The sequence below is a fragment of the Puma concolor genome, chromosome B1 (assembly GCF_028749965.1).
Source record: "Puma concolor isolate L17-30 chromosome B1, mPumCon1.1.hap2, whole genome shotgun sequence".
Taxonomy (NCBI): domain Eukaryota; kingdom Metazoa; phylum Chordata; class Mammalia; order Carnivora; family Felidae; genus Puma; species Puma concolor.
In genome coordinates this window covers 30,346,910-30,366,615 of record NC_141670.1, presented here as the reverse complement: position 1 = coordinate 30,366,615, position 19,706 = coordinate 30,346,910, and the positions used below count along the sequence as shown (strand labels likewise).

The following is a 19,706-nucleotide window of genomic DNA, read 5'->3' as shown; positions in this document are numbered from 1 at the left end:
CAAATCATCTTTAAGCTTGAGAAATTATGCCTAAAATATCAGCAACTAAATCTCTCCCTTTCTTATGCCGTAGGCTGTTGTTTTTTGTCAATTCAAAAAGAATATGCATACACACATGCCCACAAAGCTTATTTATTTATTTTAACCAGTGGCATACTTTGGAATTTTAGTCAATAGAGATCCTGAGTGTGTGTGTGTGTGTGTGTGTGTGTGTGTGTGTGTGTGTGTATAAAATCTATAATACTGGGGAAGATGTAACAACAAAAAACACAGTCTTATTTCAAATACTTGATATTTTGTAGTAGTTGTCAGAACATTCTAGTAACGTATTTACAATTGATTTAAGGGAGTGTTGAATTCTCAATTTTTAAAAATTCGACGATTTATTTAGCACGTACGAAGTTCCAGTGACTGCATTAGATACCGTAATACAAAGAGAACAGGATAAATACAGCCCTGCCCTTTAGTGGCTTCTCCTATAGGAAAGGAACTGGACAGATGAGCAGCCATTGACCCCAATGTATGGTCAGTACCGTGATAGAGGAAGAGAGCATCATGGCAACAGGTAGGCGAGTGTATCATTTAAAGCTACAAGGTCAGGGAAGGTTCTGTAAGAAGAGGACTGTCACCTACAATGAAATTCCAGGGATGGAGAGGAATTATTTGAAGGAAGTGATGGCAGAAAAGTATTTCTGGAGTCAGGGACACGAGAGACCTTGAGGGAGCACAGCATCATCAAGGATGCAGCCTGGAGTGGGGAAGGGGGTGGAGGATAGGGGGAAAAGCAGTGAAGAACAGGAAAGGAAGAAAAGCCATGTCTGTATCAGGAGGACTTTGTAAGAAGTGCCCATGCAACAATATCATTCTGAATGCAGAGAAAGAATTGAAAGGGCGTAAGCCCAGAAAGACAGACACCAATTAGGTAGAGGTTTCAGAAAGTCAGATGATAAATGGCGATGGTCTGAATGAGGGTAATGCAATAGAGACATAAAGAAATGCAGATTCAAGAGATAATAGGAGATAGAATCACCAAGGCTTGGGGATTGATCTTTCAGTTGGCAAGGGACATAAAGAGGAGACAGTTAGCAGATACTCAGAAAGGTATGCAGAAGGGAGCCTATGACACTTCAGTCAAATCTTTGAGTATCTTTTCAGTATGTATAAATTCTCAAAGACCAGTGACTAGGTCTCCCACAGGTTGAACTCAGTTTGACAAATATCAATATTTACTTTAATCTTTGTAGAGTAAAATTTTTTTATCATCTCAACTGACAGTCTTCTTTGCAGGGAAATATTACAAGCAAAGCATGCCAAGCATTAAAAAGAATCACAATTGTCCCTTAGAGTTTGTGGAAATGGCATTTGGTCTGGTTCCCTGCATTTCGCTTGGGACGTGTGGCTCTTCGATACACAGTGGGAGGGGCAGGAAAGACTAAGGATGCGCTGGGCAGACATTTTAGGACAATTTCGTAATAGAATGAGATTATTGATTTCAACCATGATAAATAAAATGCCTTTTATATTTTTGATCACTAAATGAACATGGTTGAGTTCAGGAAGGTCAACATGTGGCTATTTCCTCACATAAATTTTAAAAGTGTGCAGGATTAGGTTGCCCTAATATGAGGGAAGGCCCATAAACATTTGTTATTTCCCAGAAGCCAGACGGGTACATTTAAAATTAGTGGAAATTCCATCTGCAATGTTCCTTTTTCCCTAACACAAAACTCACTTCTATTTCCCAAAAAGAAAACTTTGTCTTTATTTTTTTACTTTTATTTTTATTATTACTAATTTATCACCTAAAGGTCCTTATGAGAAAAGGCAGAAAATAGAATCGTGAGAAAAAAACCCAGTAACACTGAAATAGTACTCTGAGAAATGAAGCATTCTGGTGGGAGAAAGACATTCTTGCCATCAGCAGCCAAACGGAGAAGCTGAAAAGCCTCAAAAGTAAGACATGTACCCTCTTCCAGTCAGGTTGTCTCCAGGTCAGGGAGCAGAGCCTAAGGAGACGACTCCAACTCTATGACCATATCCCTCCTTGATGTCATTGTAGCCGCTTGGAAGATGTGGACACATTCATTCATTCAGCAAGCACTTATTAGACACCTGTGGAGGTTCAGACATAATTATAGGCTACAGGAATGTGACAGATTCAAAATCTCTACATTCAAAGTTTTGCAAATGAGTTAGGGATGAAAGACACAGAATAGAGACTATAGTCAGTGATATTGTCGTAGCGTTATACAGTAACGGATGGTAGCTATGCTTGTGGGGAGCACAGCATAATGTATAGAGAAGCTGAATCACTATGTTGTCTATCGGAAACTAATATAAGACCGTGTGTCAGCTGTAGTTCAATTGAAACAACTAATTAATTTAACAAATACCGCTTAGTAATAATCAGTGACACATTCTCTCTTGGATTTGAATCAATACTAAGAAAGCGATTAGATCAGATTTTTGTCTAATAACCTAATTACTTATGACAACACAGAGCCTTTTCAAATATACTCTATTCACTTATATAGGTAATGTTCACACCCCTTGAAAGTTCTGCAACTTACTCTAAGGGATAAGAGTTGCCAAATTTACACGGTTGAAGATACCATGGCAAATACATCTGAAGGAACATTGGTATAGGTAGTGCTTGCTGGCTGAGGCTAATGAGAATTCTGATTAAGGACTTCATTTCATATTGCTCACTGGCTAGTCATGCCTTTCTTCTCCCAGGTCTGCTGGGCATTAAAATCTTCATCTCTTGGGGGCATCTGGGTGGCTCAGTTGGTTAAGCATCTGATTCTTGATCTCAGCGCAGGTAATGATTTCACAGTTAGTGAGATCGATCCCCATAGCCGCACTGAGAGTGTGGAACTTGCTTGGGATTCTCTCTCTCTCTCAAATAAATAAATAAGCAATAGGAAAAAATAAAATCCTCATCTGGAGGTCTTTTTCTCCCTCAAGGGACTGAATCACAACAAGCTTGGGGAGACAGGTGGCTTTCTAATCCCTGCTCAATGTGGATGCAAATAATAAGGGCTGTCACCAAGGCTAACAGCTGCTGCTTCAGCATGAGTGGTGACCTCAGTCTCCCCCTCTCCACTTTTATTTCAGTTCACACAGACCTGAGAGGAGACGTGTTGAGACTCAGAAAGCTTCCAGGGAACTTTTCAAAGTCAACCAAGACATCCACCCCTTTTCTGTTTCCTTTGTAAAAATGTCTTTATTTCATCATGTGACCACCGAAAGCATTGGTAAAAGGAAACCGACTTAATTGTTGCAGGAGTAAGGCATGGGTTGGGGCATGAACTTTTTCAGGGTTAAAAACTTGTAGAGGCCTTCTTCAGAAAAGGCCAAGTGGGTAAATATCACTGAATCCAGGAGGTGTTTCCCAAAAGGACTCCTGGTATTCAGACATGGTCATGCATGTAGGCTTTGCTCCGGCTCAGAGTATATCCAACCACCACCTTGGTAATGCAAGGAGCTTCTCTTTTGAGCTCAGATTGGGCCAGTTCCAAGCCATACAGGTATTGCGTGTAACTTTTCAAATGCTCATCTTTTTGATCGGCTGGATATTATTTAATAATACATTAGAAGCCCAATCATCACGCTTAAAGTGTAAACTCCCTCAGGTCAATCTCTCCCATTAACTTCTTCCCACATTCCGTACTTCAAAGCTCTTATTGAGGACATCACAATAGTCAATAAATCTTGTCAATAAAGCTGTGCACTGTGTACTTATTGGCAGAAAAAGAAACTTGTTTTGGTATATCCTTCTCTTATATTGTGGATCATATCTTTTATTACATTTAGTGATAACTCTCTTTTTAAATCTAGAAACTACCTGTATTACTCAAATTCAAGCTCTACGCGCACTAAAAAGTGTTCCTGAAGTCAATCTACTCTTATGTCTCTAGGAACTGAGGGCACATAACTATCTGGGCTGCTTGTCTGGCTCTCAGTTGATAGTATTTTGAATCAGCAATTTCTTCTTTTATATGTGAGCTTTGTTTCCACAATTAAATTGCCAGCTCTTGAGGGCAGGTGTTACGTCTGTCTGGATTTGCCTTGACTCTTTTGCACACAGCACAGTTTAATTACATAGGACATAACGAGCTGCTGGTAGCAAAAAGTAAAATTTTGTTGTCCTAGGATTAGGTTAAGAGAAGGAAGTAAAGAAAGATGGAAAAGAAAATACAAAATTGGAACATGCCATCAATCACATTTGTTTCATTCTTCCCTATTTCTCCTAACCCCGCAAAAGTCTTGTCTTGGTCCAAATTGGAAGAACGCATTTTAAGTGTTTGAGTAGACAATATTTGTAAACCAAATGTAAACTAAATGAGGACAGGGATTTTTGTCCATTTTGTCCATTGTTGTATCCACAGTGCCTAGAACACTGGCAGACACATAGTAGGTACTCAAGAAATATTTGCTGACTAGATACAAAAGACTGAAATGAGAATCTCTCATTGAACCCCCAAAGAACCACTTCAAGCAATACCTAACATCATCAAATCGTTGAGCATGGAGAAGGTTTAAGAATATTACGGCCTAATCTCTTTACAAATGCAGAAAATGAGGCAACAGAGAAAGGAGAATCTAGGTCTCCTAACTCTTGGCTCAGTTCACCGATTTATTTTTCCCTTTTGCATAAAAAAGCTAATGGAATAAAGAAACAGGATTCTTATGTAATTGTCTTCCAGCGGCAACACTGGCCTGTGAAGACCTAAGCCAGTACAGGGAGAATAATGTGTTGGACGCTAGGAAAAAGAAAAGAACAAAAGTGGGGAGGTTATTTTGGAGACAGGATTCAAGCTTCTCATGTAATCCGAATCAATGAGGTTTTGTGGTTCCTAGTGACATTTTGCTCTATTATTTTCCTATTTGACAATACCACAGTGTAAAAGATTGGCGTCAACGAGAGGATTTCATTTGTAAACAGAGAGGCTGCTTTCCTTGAAGGCAAGAACAAGGCTGTTTACTCTTGTTTTGCTCCTTGTTATCTTGCTCAAAAAAGAGAGGGTGATGGGAGCTCTAGATAGGCAGCCAAATGGTTTCTCCTTCAATGAGAGAATGTGTTTGGAAACTTTCTAGAATTGGAAACAATGAACTCCTACTTACAAGGGAGGAGAGTAAAAAGTGCACAGGTTACCCACTCTAGAAGACAGCGTGTAAAACGTTACTGAGATTAGGGCCTATTGAAATCTCGTTAGGTTACTTGGGTAACTTTCACATCCCATCACAATTTAAAAAGTAGGCAGAACAAAATAATCCAGGTCTATAACAAGCCCAAGGTAAACTAACTCAGAAAAAGATGGAGGTTGGGGTGCGTGGGTGACTCAGTTGTTTAAACATCCGACTTATGCTCAGACATGGTCTCATGGTTCGTGAATTTAAGCTCTGCATCGGGCTCTCTGCTGTCCACATAGAGCCCACTTCAGACCCTCTGTCCCTCTCTCTGTGCTGCTCCCCTGCTCGTGCTCGCTCACTCTCTCTCTCTCTCTCAAAAATAAATAATTAACTCTCTCTCTCTATGTATATATATACACACACACACACACACACGCACACACATATAGTCTTCCTATATTTTGAGACTCAGTGACCCTCTTACATTGACAACTATAATTTTTTTTCTTACCCCGAAAAGATACCATATTTGAATGACTAGTTTGGGAAAAGGAGAATCAAAGGTGAATAATGTACCTGCTTTAATCTAGCCCAAAATTACCACAGACATTTCAACAGAAAGATGTTACTCAGGATCCCAGAGCTTGGTCAACAGAACAAACTGAAATAGCAATGCTATAGACCAGACTTCAAACCTTGCATTGGTCCCGCCAGGAGACAGATACCAGTGAGGCTTCACCTGAGCCATGAGCTGGTTAGTAGTCTCTTTTACCTCTGAGCTAAGGAATCACTTCTAACCTTCACTTTTGTTATTGGTGCATTCATTGTATTTACTATTGGTCATTGGCATTACTTGTTTGTACTTGTGACATCATTTACAGTTTACAATGCACTTCATATACATCTCCTACTGTGGGCTAAAACAGAGTGGGCCTCCTTATTTCAATTTTCTAAATGAGGAAAGTAAGCAGGGCACCTGGTTGGTAAATAGCTGACTTCTAATCTAGATGTCTCTTTTCTACCCCTCACTGTCCCTATGTACCACAGCTGAGTCTGTAGACTGATACTGTGTGACAGTCCAGTCCATCACCAGATGGTGCCTGAAGCAACATATGTGGTTTAGTGAAAAGGATCAGAGTCTAACTCCTGACTTAGTAATGGACTCTCTGCCACCTTGGACAAATCACTCCACTTATGCTTCTTCATTTATGAAATGAGAGATTTACACCAGCACGGCGGTTTCCTTATCTGTGTATGACAATCACCTGAAAGGACTTTAGTAAGATATAGATTCCTGGGTTCTACTTTGGCCTCCCGAATCTGTAGCTGGGACCTAGACATCTATATGTTTCAGTGTTTTTCAGAACCGCAGAAGAAGCCAGTTGGGCGATCATGAGTCACTAGGATCCTGTCAGCTCAAACCTTCTGTTATTGTGGCTTTACTATCCATTAGGTAGTAGTATATAAAGGCTTTAAAAGTCACAAAAAAAGGGCGCAACTCATCAGCCCAAGAAGAGGAGGAAGTCAGGAAGGAACATTTAAGCTAAACTTAAAGAACAGTTTTGTCATTTACACAAGACAGGGAAGCAGAGACATCTCACAGCAAGTCTGGGGAAAATTAAGGAGTATGATTTGACTGAAGGATGTGCTCTATCTAAGGGAATGACTGGAATAAAATGGAAAAGGACACTGATATGTTAGATGAATATTTAACAATGAGTTTGGGTCGGATCATAGGGTGCTGTCATGCACATCTTTATCTGGAAGCTATCTTCTCCCCCTCTCTCCCCCTCTGCCCCATGTCCTAGCCATCCATACTAGAAAAACAAAAACAAACAAACAATAAAAAAACTCACCACCGCTAACTGAAAAACAGAAACAAATCACATCTGGTTCAGCCTGTAGGCAATGAAGATAGAAACCTCATTTGAAACAACTGCAGGTTTTCTTTTAACGAGAAATTTTTGTTTTAGAACATTGAGTATAATCTTAAGAACAACAGACAGCTTTCCTTGGCAAAACTCTGAAAAGAGAGAGGAGAGAGAGAGAGAGAGAGAGAGAGAGAGAGAGAGAGAGAGAGAGAGAAAGCTGGCAGTCACATCTATCTATCTGACTCTGATTTATGGCTCCAGAGGTAGTCTCCGTTCCAGTCTTAAAGGATAAGCCCACTGTTTCCTTATAATGGCTCAGACAAAAATGATAAAGACTGCCTCCACTTGGATACTTCATAATGCTAAATCTCAGTGTGCTAAATTCACAGGTGGGAAGAAGAAGAGGTAGGAGCAAGTTTTTGTCACATTACTTCTTTCTACCTATGGCTAGGTAGCCCTCTGGTGGTTACCTTCAGTGATGAGTCTAGAAAAAAAAACCTGTTTACCTATTCCTTGTCCCTGCCCCCATTCTGAGTTTATTTATTTTTTTTCTTTTAAATATATAAACCCTTTCATTCCATCCACATAAGCTTCCTGAGGACAGGGTGTTTGTCTTTTGCTCATTTACATTCAACGAGTATTTGTTGAATGAATCAATGTAATTCACAACCCGGAGTTCTTTCTCCTACCATTGTAAAGAGAGTTCCGTTGGTTTACAGACCTAGGTTTTCAGGTCGGGCTGGGAGCACCCTGCAACCTAAGTCTATTCCTTGGTATTCTGCTATAAAAAACTTAGATGGTAAATATGAATATTATTACAAATAAGTCAGTTAAAATCTTGAGTTGCATTTACCCAAGTGGATTTGTAAAACTTCCCCCAAGCGGACAGGCCCTCCTAGCAGTGGGACATCTGTGGATTGGTGAGAGGACAGGCAATTGGATCACTCTGGCATTGTATCTCATGTTTCTTCAGAACATCCACTTTTTCAGCTCAAGATGTTTCTTTAGACAAAATGTAAGCTCTGTTGCTATGGAAGGCACGGTCTTCTCAACTCGTATCCAAATAAGTACAATCATATGTTGGCTTTATATAGGTTGCATCATTTATACAGCTAGGACAAATGAATTGTAAACTATTATAAAAATGTTAACCATCATAATTATCTACTCCCCAACAGACCCATCTTTCTGTTCTATTTGTTTCTTCTGGCAGAATAGCAGTCTGCCACCTACTACCTTTGTTACCTTGGCAAGCTCTCTGCCCCCTTGAAACTTCCATTTTCATGTGTAATAATGGAAATGATAATACGTACTTCACAGGGCTGTGTGAAGATTAAATTGGTAATTCATGTAAACCTTCTAGAATGGTATCTTAAGAATTATAGGAACATATAGTTAGTTTACAGTTATTATAATTGTTATCATCCCATCTATGCCATTCATAATCTAAAAGTGAAAACACTGCATAAGAGTTTGAACCTTCTCTGGGGCACCTAGGTGGCTCAGTTGGTTAAGTGTCCGACTTCGGCTCAGGTCATGAAAAATGACCTCTTGGTTCATGGGTTCGAGCCCCGCATCAGGCTCTGTGCTCACAGCTTGGAGCCTGGAGCCTGCTTCGGATTCTGTATCTCCCTCTCTCTCTCTCTGCCTCTCCCCAGCTCATGCTTTGTCTCTCTCTCTCTCATAAATAAATAAACATTAAAAATAATTAAAAAAAGAGTTTGAACCTTCTCTGGGTTTTTTCACTTTTAGAACACTTTCATGTTTAGGTGTGTATATTTTGTCAAATAAGTTCAAGTGCATTGGTTCTATTTACTCTGGGCTTTAAATCATTACTATACCAATTTTTAATTATAAAGTGCATTTCAATAATGTTAAAGAAATTGTTCTTTATTTATATTTTGTATAACTCTGAGTCAAAATTTGAAAGGCCAAATCTATAACATTTTCTTGATTATTATTGGTTATTTATGGATATATATAGCCATAGCTGATTATAATTGTAAATATTTGTTTACATGTCCATCTTGATATTTTGTTTTATCATTGGTAACTTAGAAATTTTTATTTGGAGGTTAAATATAATTTTGAAAGCTAGTCTGGGTCTCAAGTATTGATTCCAAGTCTCCTGGATACAGCTGTATGTAACTAAATGCAAGAATTATTTTAAAAGATAACCTAAATTGTTTAATTCACTATCAAATATTTATTGAGGACTATTTGGTGCCAGGCCTTGTCTCAGTGCTGAGAATGTCCCAGTGGAAAAATACATAGCTGCGCTCATAAAGTTCATATTCCAGACAATAAACCAACATACAACCAAACCAACAAACACAATCAGATGGTGACAAGCACTCTAGAGAGAGGATGAATGAGGGGCTACTTGAGATTAGGGGCTTTGTTTTTCTGAGTAGAAGATATTAGCATGGAATGACAAGAAAGATCTAGCCTTGCAAGGATCAGGGGAAGAGTATTCCAGGTAGAGAGTTAATGCAGAGGTCCCACACTGGAAACGAACTGCCTGTTATATTCAAGAAATAGAAGGAGGCCAATGAGATTAGAGTTAGAAGACCACTCTGACACCCAGGCAGGACATGATGGTACCTTTCACTTGGGTGATAAAAGAGAATGTGGATAAAAATGAATAGACTTGGGGTATTATGGAGGCAACCAGGAATACTGGTCAACGTAATATGGTGGTGAGGGAGTAAAGAAAAATAACTCCCAGATTTTTGGTTTGAGGTTCTTGGTAGTGCTGTTTACTCAGAAGTAGGATACTGGGAGAGGTGACCTGGATTGGAGGGCAGAAATCAAGGACTCCACTTTGTAGTGTAAAATTTGAGAGATCTCTTGGATATGTAAGTAGGGGTGTCAAGATGGCAGTTGGGTAGTCAAGTCTGAAGTTCAGGGAAGAGGTCAAGGTTGAGAGTCATAGATATGTAGGTCACATACATACCTGCGGGACAGGAGGGGTCACCTAGAGAGATGTGTAGAAAAAAGACTTCTAGAAACACTCCACATTTATCCACCAGGCAGAGAAGGAAGAATTAGTAAAAGGGTTCCAAAAGAAGATCTAGTAAGAGATGATATGGCAAAATAAGAAAGCATCTCAAGCAGGAGAAAATGGTCAACTATGTTAAATACTGCTCAGACACACAGCACAACAAGAACAGAGAAGTGACGGTTTGCATTTGGCAATGTGAAAATAAGAGTGAAAAGGTAAGAATGGAGGCATACCAGGAATGGATTGGGGTGAAGAAGTGAAGGTGACGACAAATAACTTTTTTTTTTTTTTCAACGTTTATTTATTTTTGGGACAGAGAGAGACAGAGCATGAACGGGGGAGGGGCAGAGAGAGAGGGAGACACAGAATCAGAAACAGGCTCCAGGCTCTGATCCATCAGCCCAGAGCCTGATGCGGGGCTCGAACTCACGGACCGCGAGATCGTGACCTGGTTGAAGTCGGACGCTTAACCGACTGCGCCACCCAGGCGCCCCACGACAAATAACTTTTAAAAAATTTTGGCCATGAAAGGGAGCAGAGCCACTGAGAGTGGCAGTGAATCAGGGGAGGTGCTATAAGATTATAATGTTTGTGCCCCCTCCGCCCCAGTTCATAAGTTGGAGCCTAATGTCCAATGTGATGTGATGGTATTAGGAGGTAGGACCTTGGGGAGGTGATTAGGTGATGAGGGTGGAGTTCGCATGAATGAGGTTAGTACCCTCATAAAAGAAACCATGGACAGCTCTCTACCTCCTTGTATCATGGGAGGACACAGTAAGAAAGTGCCAGCTATGAGGATGTAGGCTGTCACCAGACACCACATCTGTGGGCATCCTGACCTTGGATTTCCCAACCTCCAGAACTGTTGAAAGTAAATTTCTGTTGTTCATAAGCCACACAGTCTATGGCTTTGTATAGCAGCCTGAATGGAGTAAGACAGATGTGGTTTTGTTTTGTTTTGTTTTGATTTTTTAGGATATGAGATAGTGGAATATGCTCACACAATCCTGGGCAAACCATTTTCCTTCCCATAGACTGAATTTCCCTCATCTGTAAAGGTCCATTGATATCTTACAGTGATATGGGTCTACGTTAATCTTACAGGGAGAATTTAATTCAGAGTGTTATGCATGAAAGGATCTGACACAATGAATGACATCGAGTAGGAGCTCAGTAAATGCAGAACCAAAATTTGATAAATCAATCATGTGCAAATAAGTGTTCCTGGTAGGGGGATTTTCCAGTAGTCTTTTTGGCACATCTCTTATTTATTTTGACTGATTCTTTCAAAATGCCAATGTGCCACCAATTTACCAGCTGTGACCAGAAAGTAATTTTATTCTCTTGCTATTGAGATAGGAAAAATAGACCAAATTCATGAATATAACACAAGTTTATCCAGGAAAACATGGACTAAGGCCCAATAGAAAAGCAGTTTGTGATTTTCACCATGTGCAGGTCTGCATATCTCAGAGTAGTATCTTACAGAAGAGTCAAGTGGTTTTAAGTCATTTCCACTCTTCAATTGATTAATTATTTTATAGTCTCTTTTTCTTTATAGAAAAATACGTCAAGAACTTTAAAATGTTTGGATATCTATATCTGTATCTATATCTATATCTATATCTATATCTATATCTATATCTATAACTATATATCTTAAACACTGAGAACAAACTGAGGGTTGCTGGTGGTGTCCTGTGGGGGATGAGCTAAATGGGTGGTGGGCATTAAGGAGGGCACTTGTTGGGATGAACACTAGGTGTCGTATGTAAGTGATGAATCACTAAATTCTACTCCTGCACCAACACTACACTGTCTGTTAACTAACTTGAATTAAAATTAAAAAAAAAAAAAAAAAAATATATATATATATATATATATATATATATGTAAAATGACATGACTACCACACACACAAAAAATGTTGGATATTTTATTTATTTTTGGTTGGCTTTTTGACCCAGTAGATGACAGATGGCCATATGCTAAATTATAAAGGAGTAATGATATGTTCTCAACTATTGAAACTCATCAAAATCTGTATTTAAACACACCTTCAAGAATTGGGGTAAACAGGAAAAATTTCCTGCATGTGAAAATATTCTCACATCGTATGAAACGGAGATATGGTTTGCTTCTTTTTCATGTGAGCTTTATTTATTTAAATAAATATTTTAATAAATATTTTAATAAATATTTTTTTTTTCAGAGAGAGAGAGACAGAGCACGAGCAGGGAAGGGGCAAAGAGAGAGAGGGAGACACAGAATCTGAAGCAGGCTCCAGGCTCTGAGCTGTCAGCATAGAGCCTGACGCGGGGCTCGAACCCACAAACCGTGAAATCGTGACCTGAGCTGAAAACAACAGTCAGATGCTTATCCAGCTAAGCCACCCAATCACCCCAGTATAATGGCCTTTAATCTGGACCTCTACCTCCAACTCAATTTCCAGAGCCTATTCCAATTCCAATTCCAGAACTTATTTGATGAGTGTTCATTTTAAAATACAAATTTGATTCTATTACTTGAGTAATTAATTCACTCACTAGTTCAGCAAGCCTCTAAATTTGGTTCTATATATTATGACAATGGGAAGTGCAGCAGTGACCAAAATCAGACACAGTTTAGAGGTAACTTCAAGAGAAGATTAGTTTGTATTTTTCTCTGAAAGAGTGGCTTGGTATTAGCCATGATTAACTAATATTTCTAGGCAGACTCTCTAATGATACTATTTTGGTAAGTATATTGCTTTAGATATTGGGTGGAGGTGGGGAGGAGGGAAGATGGAAAACGAACATTTTAAAGCTATTTCACGCTGGGGAGCATACTGGGAAGTCAAGTTCCTCTGTGGCTTTTCCATACTTACAGAAGGTGACTACAAATTCCTACTTGGAAAAAATTCCAAGTCAAACCATCTTGCTTTAAAGCACTGTGGATCTAATTGATGATTTGCTTTAGTGCAATTACAAATCTAAAGCTGATTCCTGAAAAAAAAAAATCTAGATATTTTATAGGTATCCCTAAGGGCCATAAGGATCACTTCTGTGCAGAGGCAAAAAGGTCTTACACTCAGGTAAAAGTATCTTAACTATTTACGTTCCTTAATTGTCACCCAGTCTCCAAAGCACATAGAACATTTCTCACTCAGTAACAGAAAACATCAGTTCTTGATGGAGAGTAGAATCTTAACATATTTGTTATTCAGCCCTTATTAGCAGTTTGGATAAATGAGGGGAAAAGGGTGGACACGGAGAAGACATCAAAATTATATGGGGAATCTAAAAAAACAAAACAAATGAGCAAGCCAAAAAAAAAAAAAAAAAAAAAAGACTGAAAAAGGAGAATAAGTGATAGTTCCCAGAGGGGAGGAGAGTGAGGAGATGGGCAAAGTATGTAAAAGGGGTAAAATGGTACAAAGTAGTAGTTATGAAATCAATAGGTCACAGAAATGAGAAGCACAGCATAGGGAATATATTCAATAATAGTGGAATAATGTCTTATGGTGAAAGATGGTGACGACACTTATCCAGGTGACCATTAAGTAATAAATAGAATTGTCCAATCACTATGTTGTACACCTGAAATTAATATAACACTGTAATGTCAACTATACTTCAATAATGAATTCAAAACACTTTGAATTAAAAAGATGCCATAAAGTGTCCTCTTGAAGCTCTAACCCTGGGTGACACTGGAACTGTAGAACATTGCATACGCCCTGTACGCTGGGCAAATCTTTGCAGAATTGCTTTAACTCGATTTTGCTTTAATGTTATGCCCTTGGCTTTTATTCAAGGTTTAAACTAGAAACAATCACATGAAATTCACTTCTGCATTTACTGTAAAAGTGTGGTTAAGGGCAGTGTCCATTACATCACTCAATATGTGCTATTAAGTTCTATACGAGACTATTCTTTCAAAATTAATTTTAGGAAATAAAATGGGCTCCTTGATCAACTGATATTCTGATTCCTTTCCAATAATGAAAGATGTGTTCTTTAGGATTCTTTTTTTCTGCTTTAAGTGGCAGAGCCCTACTCAGACTTACTAATCAAAGAAGGAAATTTACTCACTCTCATTGCTGGGAAGGACCCTTGGGTCATGGAGAGAATCTAAGAGCTGCAGAAACCAGGCTTCAGGGTACAGGGACAGGAGCCAGGACTCAGCACACAGGACTTGCTCTCTCTTCATTGACCTGTCTTCTGTGTTTACTTTCATTTCCTGCCACTGGAGACAGGCCTGCTCCTCAGGGCAAGGAAGATGGCCAACAGCTGCTCCCCATTCATATTTTTCCAGCTCAGCATCTTCGGTGGGAAATAACCCTCCCCCCCCCCCAACCCCTGAAGTCCGTGTATCACCCCCTGGGAAGATTCTCATTGATGCTGGCTCTCAGTGGTCAGAATCCCACCTCTGGATAATCACAGTGTCAAGGTGGTGGGGTACTACACAAAAACAAAGGTGATGGGGGATGATGATTGGCGGCCCCAGGCAGAGGGCGGAAAAGAAGCTCTCCAAAGGAAAAACAGCACTGTTAACAGAAGAAGAGCATGAGAAAACATGCAGGGTAGACAAAAGACCACAGCCAGAGCCATCTGTGAAAAGAGCTAGTGAAATATAATTTGTTTTCCTTTTTGCTCTGAGTACTAGGTAGCTTGTAGGAAAACATGAAGCCCACACCAGAAATTAATTACATTGATCTTCCAGCTTGGATCCGTTTTACCTCTAATTTTAGTTTTCTATTTTATTTTATGGCTTTATTAGTTGATTTGTTCTTGGAAGCTTTTAAATGTCCTTGTAATGAGAAATAAAGGAAAGAATTTCAACAAACCATTGTGTTTGTCTCACCAAATAATTTCTTACGTTAGTTTGCTGAATATTAAGATGCTAATTTGAAAGCAGAAGTACCTTATTCTTGAAAATAAAGAGAAGAATAAAGCTCAGAGTAAGGTGGCAGGTGTGTTAAAAAGGGAAGGGAAGAGTAAGTAAATGTTTGCCTTAAGGACTGACGGGGTTGCTGTTGAACAGGACCAGGCTGTGATGGCCTCATGCTTGTGGTAGAGACTTCGTCACAAGGAAAGACGAAGCTCTTCCTTGATAGAGTATAAACACTTCCTAACAGAAGAAGAGAAACATGTAAGGAGAAAATAAAATATAGGCAAGTGTTTTCTTTATGAACCGCAATTGAAGAATTCCCTGAGACAAGATTTCTAGGCGAGGGAGTTCAGAGGCAGTTGACGGAGTCACCTGACCCTGCGGCTGAAGGTCTGACCTTCCCAGGAGACTCCTCTCATCACTGGCTTACCCCGACCTAGTGTTTCCACCTTCAGAACTCTGGCCGGGCACGGGTGACACCTTTTCTCCTAATCTTAACTGAAAGAAACAGACATCAATTTCCAGATAACTTTCATAACAACTACACTAAAAAAAAAAAAAAAAAAAAAAAAGAGTACTATTATCAAATAATCAACTACAGTTTTTCAAGAACAGATTTTGGAAAAATGATGCAGGACCAGAGATACCTGTCCTTCCATCCTTCCTCCTAACTCCAGGCCTGTCTCTTGAATTTGCTTTGGAACACAGGGGAGTATGTGTCTGACAATCCTTCTTCTTCTTCTTTTTTTTAACGTTTATTTATTTTGAGAGAGACAGTGAGAGCACAAGTGGTAGACGGGCGGAGAGAAGGAGAGACAGAATCCTAAGCAGGTGTGGCACCATCACTGTAGAGCCTGATGCGGGGCTCAAACCCATGAACTGTGAGATCATGAACTGAGCCAAGATCAGGAGTGGGTCGCTCAACCGACTGAGCCACCCAGGTGCTCTGGGGTCTGAAAATTCTGATGGCATCCCTGGGCGGAGGCAAAAACTCTCATTCCAACCCTGCCTCACAACAAGGGTTCTGCTGTTGAGATCCAGGCTCCAGTCTCCCTGAAGATCTGGGGGTGCTTAATCCTCCCGAAGACATCCTGTTCTCCACTTCCCCTCCATCACATAGCCCCATCTAGTCACTTACTAGCTTTGCCTGAGGGCCTATGATCAAACAATATGTCAGCCATAGGACACACGTCATTTCTATCCCCCAAGAACCGTATCCATTCTCTCAGTAGGGTTATTTTCTTACAAGGACAGTGAAATTCGAGGAAAATTACTAAGTATAAAGAAGACCCTCTGGGTGGGCTGTTAGGAAGCAGAAGTGGGGAATCATTCATTTTATTCGGCTTTATTATGTTTTCCAAAAGATTTTGGTCATTTCTTTGCCATTCCTCAAACAACAGCTGGGACCTAAATTGTCGCCATGTTCTTTGCATAACCTACATACCTAATACAACAGAGAGAGGTACTAGAGAAGGGGAATTCTGAAACTCTTGGATCTCCTGAAAATATTTTCTCTCCTTCCTCTCCTGGAGGCTCCATGTTGACACTCTCTATTCATTGTGTGATGTGGTTAATGTAGAGTAACGTTTTGTGAGAAGGAGCAGTTGGGAGCAAGCAAGCTGAGGGATTTGAGAGCAAAGGCTCAGATCACAGTATCCGGTCGTCTTCTTCTTCTTCTTCTTCTTCTTCTTCTTCTTCTTCTTCTTCTTCTTCTTCTTCTTCTTCTTTTTTAAGCTGTTTACTGCCAGCCCCTGGAAAGTGACAGGACTTGTGATAGGCACTTGGGAAAATGAGTATTTCTTACTGTTTCCAGTGAAATGAGCCTATTCTATTCTGTATAAGGTTTATACTCAACTTGTCATCCATAAAATGAGAGGCTCAGACTGGTTGATCCCCGACTTGTGAAGTTCTGGCCTTCTCTTCAGTCTTTGGCTTTACTTTATTTAAAAAAACCAAAACCAAAAACAACAGCAAAAAAGCCCTCACCAAACTGTTCATATTACAGCAACAATAGCAGAACTTTAAAATGAGAGGAAAATGTTACACATAATCTCACAATATCAAACATATTTTTCTTCGAAGGTTTTTTATTCTTGTCTACATGCAGTTATAATAATTACATATTTGAAGACACAGAAGTGATTTAATTACAGATCCTTTGTCTTAGAAGCATTGTCCATGCTTTTCTAAAATACTGTAATTTTCAGTGTTGCATCCCATTAAATTAGCATACATTGAATTATTTAATATTATCTCCATGTCAGCCATTTGGCTCTTATTCTTCTCCCCTGTAGATGTGCTGAAATAGACACATTGGCCACATAACTTTTAAAAAATATATTTTGAGTTATTTCCTTCAGATGCATCTCTAAGAGCTGGGTCACTGGATAAATGGATGTGCATGTTTTACGGCTCTCCTATCTTGTTGCCAAATTGCCCTTCCAATGGGCCGAGCAAATTTACACTGTCAAAATCAAGAGGTGAAAATACCCGTTTCACCATGTCATTGCCATATGGGTGCATTTTAACGCTTTGCTCTTTTGAAGGATATATGGCCTTTAAAAAAAAAAATCAGCTGCCTAGCAAAGATGATTTTGATTTTTGTTGTTTTGTTTTTCTTTGCCTTCTCCCCCCCTCCTCTGCCCTTCTCCCCACTTTCTTTGAATCAAGTGATAGTTTTTACCCTAACATCTGTGCTACCCTGACATGTACCCTGAGGGCTTATCGCTGCTTGTCACCTATTCACAGAGATTAATTTCTCCTTCAGATGTTTGTCCTTCAGCTTCCTTCTTGAAAAAAAAAAAAGCCTCAGGATGTAGTGGTCTGCTACCCCTGAAAATGATCCAGCACAGAGACGGCTGTCACTTGCCTCCCCCTCCTCTCTACACTTGTGGTTCCAGGGGACAGGCTTTTTTTTTTTTTTTTTTTTTTTGCTTCTGGTCCCTGCTGACACCTGACCTTTCCCAGTAGAAACGATGCAAATGACACCAGGATTTGAGCGACTGAAACTTCAGTTCTGGCGGCAGATAATCCACATGGCCATGAGGCAGTCTGTCGTGCTGTTCCACTAGGAGGTGAAAGTGGAAAGAATTTGCATTCTCTCCAAATTCACATGTAAATGAGGATGAGAATGGTGAGCTCTAGTTCCCCTACATTTAATTATTTTTAATTTTTAAAAAATGTTTATTTTTGAGACAGAGACAGAGCCTGAGTGAGGGAGGGCAGAGAGAGAAGGAGACACAGAATCCGAAGTAGGCCTCAGGCTCCAAGCTGTCCGCATAGAGCCTGATGTGGGGCTTAAACTCATGAACCATAAGATCATGACCCAAGCCAAAGTCGGACGCTTAACCAACTGAGCCACCCAGGCAGCCCTGCTGAGCCCTTCTTTTAAAAATGATCCTAGTAGAGGAAGAATTCCTTGTCACGTAAAACTGAGTGTCTGAAGACCACTCAGTCATAGAATGCTGGCATTGGAAGCCTCATTATGGCATCTCTGCCTGATGTCCATCCAACGTTTGCTTGGCCAGTTTGAATATGAGGAATCTCACTACTCCACAAAACATTCCATGTCATTGTTGGCAGTGTTTATTATTTTAGGTTAATGATGGTATGCAATAACACACTGATAATATTTACTTACGTTGAACAAAAATGTAAGTAGAACACTTCATGGCTCTTAGATCTTCCTTTTTTAATCCTTTTGTAAGGCAGTCATTCAAATTATTAAAGATAAACATCATGTTCTCAGCCCTGCAAAATACCACCTGCTCTCGTATCACTCCATTTGCTACCAATAATGTTTGGATATATTACCTGCTACTTAATTTTTTTCCCATTCTCAAATGTGTGTCATTATTTGTGTAGAATATGTGTTTTAAATGTGTATCAGTCTGCTCTGAACTTCTCCTAAAAATGTTTTCACCTCATCTTTGGCTTTCTCTTCTATACCTCCCTTGACTTTCAAGCTCACTTAGGAGCTCACTTAGGAAAAGAAACGAGATCATACTGACATCAACAAAAATGACTAAAAAATATTCCCATTCACCAGAGCAAGCTGACACTTTTATCCATTGTCTGCCAAGCCACGTCGGTCTTTCTCCCCTTCCCTGATCCATGGTCCTTTTTTCTTCTTTTCTCTGAACGAGAACTTTTCAATCTCTCTCATCTTTCATCTCATTTTACCTCTTGCTCCCTACTCTCTGTGTCTATGCTTCTGTCATTTGTCCCCTGCTCTGGGGTCAGAGCCCTTCAGGTCTGTCTGTTAAAGTGCATCTTTGTAATCTTTACTTCTTTCCTGAGTTTTAAAACGTGCAATACTTTTTCATTGTCCTATTCCGATATGTTGCAAACACAAACTTGTATTATTTTAATGCCAGAAAACCACTTCTATGGGGAAATCTGAAATTCCACTGGGAAAGAAAGTAGAGGGGGATGCATTTTAATTAACAGTGCCACTGAATCGGCATTTGTTAAATAAAGAGTTATCTTGAAATTTGAAAATATGCAGACAACCTGTGGCTTTAATAAATTAGATCTCACATCATCTTCCTTCCAAAAAGGGCAGATGTGAGCACTTCTCTCTCAAGATGCCCTCAAGGCCCCTTAGCATACTAGGGAGAGAGTCAAGACATAGCACAGCACCTCAGCAACTCAGCCCCTTGACTGGCTTCCAAGCGCGAATCTTCTTCCTTTAAGTACCTATCCTCAGACAACAGTATCACAGTGCCTTTCTAAAGTAGGATTGTTCTTTATAAATTTTGGCAAAAGCACAGGAAGATGCCGACAGATATGCCATGGGGCAAACATGGTAAAAAATTTGAGAC

At 39.7% G+C, this 19,706-nt stretch overlaps 1 protein-coding gene across 6 annotated transcripts in view; it reads right to left on the bottom strand.

The window, feature by feature from the left end:
• NRG1 (neuregulin 1) overlaps nucleotides 1-19,706 on the bottom strand; it is a 1,130,312-nt gene that overhangs the window by 369,126 nt on the left and 741,480 nt on the right. The window lies entirely within an intron of this gene.